Here is a 5,378-nt window from a genome sequence, read left to right as displayed (position 1 = left end):
GAAATCACAAGTAGACAGAGAGGCAGGTAGAGAGAGAGGAAGGGAAGCAGGCTCCCTGCTGAGCAGAGAGCCCGATGCGGGACTCGATCCCAGGACGCTGAGATCATGACCTGAGCCGAAGGCAGCGGCCTAACCCACTGAGCCACCCAGGCGCCCCAAATAAATAAAATCTTAAAAAAAAAAAAAAAAGCCTAAGGCAAAGGCTGCTGTTACTATGGATAATTACTTAACAAAAGAATAGGATCCCAACCTGCTGCAGTGTGAGATCCTTTGCCCACACCTTTCACAGGCTGCCCTGTCCCCCTGAATCAGCAGTTTCCCTGGTGCAGCCCCAAACACATCCGAATACAGGCAGCGACCCCCTCCATGGCTTCTGGGTTTCGAAAGCCTGAGAGATGGATCAAAAAGGGTTTCTGAGGGCCCAGTTTAGGAGAGTATCTGGATCTTCCTTAAAGACATCTATATCCAAGGTCAGGGACAACTTGGGTTTGCAAAAATTGCACCTAGATTGGGGTTTCTCAACTGTGGCACCATGGACATTCTGGGCCGGCTGGCTCTTTGTTGTGGGGAGCTGTCCTATGCAAATAGGATATTTAGCGGCATGTGGGAGCCTCTAGCCATTCGAAGCTACTGCTAAGTTGTGACAAATAGAAGTGTCTCTAGACATTGACACATGCACCTGTGGGGCAAAGCTGCCCTCAGTTGAGAGCCCTTCTGGAGAAGTGAGACCATTCAACTCCGATGCTGCATTTACTGCCATAGTAAATCAATGAGGAACATTCTTAGCCACTCACCATACCTGCCTTAAAATGACATCTTCCAGTCCTCAGGGATTTTTTTTTTTCCCCTAACTTCACAGTCTTGAAGGCAGTTGTTCTCAACCCTGGCTGCACAGAATCTCCCAGGGAGCATTTTAAAAATATAGATTCCAGGATACCTGCCCCACAGATTCAGATTCAATGGGCCTGGGCCAGAGGCTGGACAGGCGTATTTTTTTTTTTTTTAATTCCCTAGGCGGTTCTAACATTCAGCCAAGATGGAGAAGCACTGCTGGAAGACATTGAATTTGCTTCCATCTCCTCATCCTCTGAATCTGGCAGTGTTAAAAGCCAGTGAACCAGAAAACCAGAATGAGGTTAAGGGGATTTAAGTAACATCCTTATCCTTGACAAGGAGACATCCTCAGCACACTCCATTTCTTGGCCTGCAGATGACTTGCTAGAAAGAATGGAACTTAAGCCTGTAATTATGCAGTTTGTCCATGGCCTTATTGATCTAAATGGTGCCTTCCCATAAAGCTTTCTGGGAAGATGGAAATGTTCTCTCTTTGCACTCCCTAATACAGTAGCCACTGGCCACTCATAGCTATTGAACACTTGAAATATGGCCTGTGTGACTTAAAAGAATTTTAAATTTCACTGAATTTGAATTTGATGGCCACCATATTAATAGCATGAAAAATATTTGTGTCCCTGCAGGGTCACAGAAAGAAAGTCCCATAGCTTGCTAAATGCCATGGAACAATGAAAATTTACAAAAATGTGTGCCTTAGAATACCTTAACAGTCTTAAAATTATCAAACAAGATCCTAACTTACCTTCATAGTCACATTAGGAGACATTAAAAAAAATTTTTTTTTTCAACCTACAGATATTCCAAACGCTTAGTTTTGAAGGAGACATTCCTGGTCCTTTACTTTTGAATACTCATCACTGTAAAAAAGTGATCTAATCACCAAAATAACCAGGAGTTGCTAAAGAATATGACACAGGGAAGGTGATTTCTACTCTGAGCCGCTTACTGGTATACTACGGAAAAACACTCACCCCAGCTTTCCATCCCTCCAAATCCAAAGCAAACCTTTGATTCAAACCTCTCACCCCCAAGATAAGCCTGAACCAACACACAGTACAAACCAAGGTCACCTCTAAAAACAAGCTATTTTTTTTCTCTCGTATCAGTAAGTTTCAGTTATTTACAATTGCACGAACTGCATTCACACACTCATTCTAGGTGTGTGAAGCCTCACAAAACTCAAAGCTCATAGATTTTTAAAGCTAAAAATCAGAAAGACAATTCTTTTTGCCAAGGCAATGGATGGTTTAGAGTCAAAGAAAGTGTCACAGGCCTTTCTGAGTACACACACAAAATGCTTCCCTCAGGACACCTAGCTGGCTCAGCTGGTGGAGTGTGCAACTCTTGATTGTGGGGTTGTGGGTTCAAACCCCACAAGGGGTGTAGGGATTACTTAAAGTCTTTAAAAAAAAAAAAAAAAAAAAAAGCTTTCCTCTCCTTTGGTGAGATTCCTCTGGCCCACCTCTAAGCAGTCAGTGTGAGTCACTGAGTAATGATTTAATGTCTCTAGTAATTCAAAGTGGGGGCCAACACTCACTCTTCATAATAGCTGCTGCTTACTGAGTGCTCAGCACAGGCTGGGCTGTGTGCTTTATCTTATCTAAATCTTCCCACTGCCCTCTGAAGCAGGTGCCATTACCAGAAGTTAAGGCTCAGAGAGGTGAGGTAATAGGCGTCTGGCCACACAGCTAGCAGTGGTAGCAGGGGGATTTGGACCCAAGTTTCTGATTTTCTGGTGGGAATCCTCTGGGTTAAAAAAAAAAAAATTATGTAATTATAATGTTGGGTGACATGCTGAGACATTCTTCCATGATCAGGCTGTAGCTCAATGAAGGGAGTCTGGTGTTGTGAGGTTCAGAAATTCTGAGCCTATCCTTACTTTGGAAACCGCACCATACACCCATGGACCTCTTTCTTTCTCTCTCTCTCTTTGTCCTGGGGCGTCACCAGGCAGATGGTTAGACGGGTACTGGGGAGTGCTTCCGATCCTGCCAGCACAGGTGCACCAGAAAGCATAGGCAGACACATGCAGCTAGAACTTCTCAAATGCCATCATGGGGGTAGAAGGTAAAGATCCCAGTTATAAGAGGAGGAATCAGAGGTGCTTCCCGGAGAGAACTGCTGAGCTGGAGCTAAGGGGCAGGTACGACCGAGGCATCAGATTCCAAGGAGGGCATTCCTAAAGGAGAGGACAGCCTAAGCAAAGACTGCAGCTCACCTGCCTGGGTTATAGCAAAGCAAGCAGAGCAGGAAGGGGGAGATCAGGATGCAAACAGGGAAGGGAAGAGAATCTCCAGGGCCTAGGCTGATGGGCTGGGGCAGAACTCGGAGCGCAGGAAGTAAGGACTTACCATTCCAGGACATGTTTAGCATCCCAGCCCTGGTACTTCCTAGCTGTGGGGCCTCCAGCATACCCCTTCTCTCTGGGCATCAGTCTACCCAGGGAGGACACCCAGGACCCCATGCTAGTCTGAGAACCCACTTTTAGAAAAATTGGTCCTAAGAACACAGGTTATCAATTTCTCATATTTCTAACTTTCTATGTTATGAAAATGTTGATAAAAATTTATTAGTTACAATTGGGTAAAAATTAAGTTTAATGGTTCAGAATAGGGGGTTTGAGGTCAGATTCCCTGTGTGTCCTGGGAAGAGGACACATTCTTCCTCTGGAGATGGGCATAACATTGGTACCTCCCTCATGCATGGAGATGTTGGGAGAAGCAGGTAATCTTCTAAAGGTGCCAGACCTAGGGTCCAGCAGCCAGTATACTTGCGTATTCTATGTCAGCTATTACTTACAATATTATAAACTCTTAACTTCCAACCAGGTAGACTAGCCATGAGGGAGAGGAGAGGAAAATGCTGACCTCCAGTCCAAGCTGAAACCTCCTCTTAATCAACCAAACTCTGAGGCACAGGAAGGGCTCCAGGTACATATCCCAGCTTGCACAGTTTTTAGACCCCCCCAACCCCTGCAACCTCTTCTTCTTCCCTATTTCATTCACTCTCTCAACTTGGCCTCCTCACTCGAATGCGGTTACAGGGGTGCACAGCTTGCATTGCTCTGCCCTGCAGCCAGCGTTACACAATCCCAGTTTCCAAGGCTGCCAGGAAGGCAGCGAAGGTGTAGGCGGGGGATGCTGGGGGTTGTGGGGCAGCACCGGGCTGTCAGGGTGGTTGGACCAGGATCCTAACTCAAGGGTTGGCGGGAGGAGAGGGCATGAGGCCGAGAGAACTGGGGCAGACTGAGGAAAGGTGAGCTAAAGGCGGCTGGGAGTAGGTACTGGCTGGGAGAGGTCCCCAGGGGCGCTGATATCTGGGGCGGGACGGGGGTAGGTACCATTAGCTGGAAGGTCGAACTGCAACCTTTCCTCAAGAAGTGGTAGAACGAGGGTGCAGGAGCCTCCAAACCATCCAGGCACCAGGAGGGGCGCACAGGGGCTGGTGCCGGAGCCAGAGGTGGGAGGCGGAGTAGAAAGAGGGTGCTGGTCCCCGACTCATCCTCACCTTGTCCCGGGGCTTAAGCGGTAGGCAGCCCGGGGAGTGAGGGCATCTGGATTCGGGAATGTCAAATCTGTCCAGGCACTGCAGGGGAGCGCGCTAGGGCTGATGCCGGAGCGAGGGAACCGAGCAGAAAGAGAGATGCAGGTCCCCGACCCATTTCGCCCCGTGTTCCGTTTGCAGGGAGGCCAGGCAGCCCCGATTCGGGAAGTGCAGGGTGGGTCAGCGGGCCCGAAAGGAGAGACCTCGGACACACACAACACCCCCCCACACCCCACTTTCAGGAGCGCATCCCCTGCCCCAGCCCGCCCCGCGGGCGCACACTCTCTCTGACCTCAGGCGCAAGGGTCGCGCCGCCGGATCCGGACGCCGGTCCTCGGGTCCTCGGCCCCCAGTCCCGCTCGCGTCCGGCAGCAGCGCTCGTGCCCGCGCCGCTCAGTTCCCGGCGCCGGGCTCCGCTGGACGCCTTAAAGGCGCGGCGCGGCGGCCTGCGTCAGCCGACAGAAAAGCCGGCTCCGCCCGCGCCGGCCCCTGGCGCCGCTCCGCGGCTGTCGGGTCCGGCCTACCGCCCACCCGTCACGAGAACCCTCAGCTGCTCGGCTTCACCGCTCCGAGCGTTCAACCCGGAGGGGCAAGTGAGGGTCTCGCACACCCCGACCTCCGCAACCTGCCGCCGAGCACCCAAGAGCTCCGGCCAGAGCGCCAGCGCCTACCGCGTTCGCGCGCCGCGCCAAGTGCGGAGCGCAGAGCCGACCGCTCCGCCCCGCGCCGCCCCGCCCCTAAAGAGCTCTGGGGGCCGGGGAAGGGGTGGCGACCCGAGAAGCCACAGTTCCAGCGGGAGATGCCAGAGTTCGTCGAGGCATTGGTTCATGGTTCTGAGCACCTGCTGTGTGCCTGGTGCTGCCGGGCACGGGCCGTCAAAGTGACCGGATCTCTGCTCTCAGAGGGCTCCGAGGGACAGGCCCAGGTTCACAGGCGTGCTTAGCAACGCTGCCTTACACGTGTTGTCTCTTTTAATCCTG

General features: G+C 51.3%; 1 protein-coding gene across 2 annotated transcripts in view; it reads right to left on the bottom strand.

The window, feature by feature from the left end:
- The window catches only part of ABHD6 (abhydrolase domain containing 6, acylglycerol lipase), a 55,098-nt gene extending 49,983 nt beyond the window's left edge, over positions 1-5,115 (bottom strand). For both annotated transcript variants that reach the window (XM_059390037.1, XM_059390038.1), the window contains exon 1: positions 4,691-5,115. The gene's annotated coding sequence lies outside the window, so the exon portion shown is untranslated. The remainder of the gene's footprint in view (positions 1-4,690) is intronic.
- Positions 5,116-5,378: the final 263 nt, after the last annotated feature.

This window comes from Mustela nigripes, chromosome 2, assembly GCF_022355385.1.
Source record: "Mustela nigripes isolate SB6536 chromosome 2, MUSNIG.SB6536, whole genome shotgun sequence".
Lineage (NCBI taxonomy): Eukaryota > Metazoa > Chordata > Mammalia > Carnivora > Mustelidae > Mustela > Mustela nigripes.
The sequence above is the reverse complement of the archived record's forward strand: the minus strand, read 5'-3'. Positions and strand labels throughout refer to the sequence as shown.